The 1,838-nt window shown below is 48.0% G+C and overlaps 1 pseudogene; it reads right to left on the reverse strand.

Annotated features, from left to right (window-relative positions):
• Positions 1 to 293: 293 nt before the first annotated feature.
• LOC144783634 (18S ribosomal RNA) lies at positions 294 to 1,370 on the reverse strand (annotated as a pseudogene).
• Between the last annotated feature and the right edge of the window lie 468 nt (positions 1,371 to 1,838).

Genomic DNA, 1,838 nt, shown 5'->3' on the forward strand with positions numbered 1-1,838 from the left:
TTTGTGAGAATCTCATTTATTTTGCTGTTTCTTGTATGGCCTGTGTGTGGATCAAAGTTCACTCCGAGATATCTCTCAATGTCATCAGAATTAACCAGACAAATCACTTGACCAGCTAAGAATGGCTATGCACCAACAGCCACAGAATTGAGAAGAGCTATCAATCTGTCAATCCTTTCTGTGTCTGGGCCAGGTGAGGTTTCCTGTTTTTAGTCAAATTAAGTCACTTCCCCCACTCCTAGTGGTGCCCTTCATCAATTCCGTTAAGTTCAACTTTGCAACCATACCCCTCATGGAACCCAAAGACTTTGGTTTCCCGGAAGCTGCTCGGCAGGGCATGGGAATAACACCACCTGATCGCTCGTCATCATTGTTTTTACTACAACAGTATCTGAGCATCTTCGAACCTTCGACTTTCATTCCGGATTAATGAAAACAGTCTTGGCAAATGCTTTTGCTTAGGTTCGTCTTGCTCCAGTCCAAGCATTTTACCTCTAGCAGCACAATGCGAATGCCCCCGCCATCCCTCCTAATCATGGCCCCAGTTCCGAAAGCCAACAAAATAGGACTGGAGTCCTATACAATTATTCCTAGCTGAAATATTCAAGCGACTGGCCTGCTTTGAGCACTTGAATTTCTTCAAAGTAAATGCTTTGGACCCCAGGACAGTCAGTCAAGAGCATCAAGGGGATGCTGAGAGGCATGGGCTAGGATAGGAGGTAGCTTGCCTTGTGGCGTACCGCTACCTAGTTCCAAAGATCCAAGTACGATGTTTATAACTACAGTGACTTTAATATACACTGTTGGAGCTGGAATTACCATGGCTGCTGGCACCAGACTTGCCCTCCAGTAGATCCCCATTAAAGGGTTAAAGTGTACTCATTCCAATTACAGGGCCTCAAAAGAGTTCTGTATTTTTGTTTTTCATCACTACCTCCCCAAATCGGGAGTGAGTAATTTGTGTGCCTGCTGCTTACCTTGTATGTGGTAGCAGTTTCTCAGGCTCCCTTTCCGAAATTGAACCCTGAGTCCCAGTTACCTGTGGTCAACATTGTAGGCACAGAAAGTAACATCGAAAGTTGATAGGGCCAAAAATCCAATGTATCATCGCGGTCGCTGGGACATGCAATTGGCCAGGTGAACCCAGATTGGTCTTGGCCTGATAAGTGGATGCATCCCATCAGGTTAGCGCTCATCAGCACGTATTAGCACTAGAATTACCACAGTTATTCAAGTAACAGATGGAGCGATCAAAGGAAACATAACTGATTTAATGAACCATTCACAGTTTCACTGTACTGGTCATGTGTACTTATATGTGCAAGGCTGAATCTGAGCTTTGTCTCCCTAACTGCTCTCGGGGAAGGCAGGATCAGAAGAACTGCTCATTGGGCCAGGCTGGGAGACAGGTGTGGACCCAGGCCCCTTAGAGACCAGTTGAGCCAGCCCAGGCCCTGGTGTCACCCAGCTAATAAATGCGGACCATATAGGGATCCAGAGTACCCTGTAGCTAGTAATCCAGAGGAAGGCTACTATCTTTTCTTGTAATCTGTGCATACCGAGTAACAGCGGGTACAACTCAATCAGCCTCCTGGAGCTCTGCCTGGACTTAATGAAACAAATGAGCCCTCATCGGGACTGCCATGGAAGCTGGGATGTTGGCTTCATTTCCATTCCTGCTCTTGGCGCAGGAAGGCTCAGAGGAATGGCCCATCGGGCAGAGCTGGGAGGCACATGCTAACCCGAGTCCCTATGGGCCCTGGCAGGCCATACCGGGCCCTGGCGGCACCTGGCTGCGAGCTGCGTGACATCGAGGAGGTCCAAGGTATCCTGTCCGT

The sequence above is a fragment of the Lissotriton helveticus genome, chromosome 9 (assembly GCF_964261635.1).
Source record: "Lissotriton helveticus chromosome 9, aLisHel1.1, whole genome shotgun sequence".
Lineage (NCBI taxonomy): Eukaryota > Metazoa > Chordata > Amphibia > Caudata > Salamandridae > Lissotriton > Lissotriton helveticus.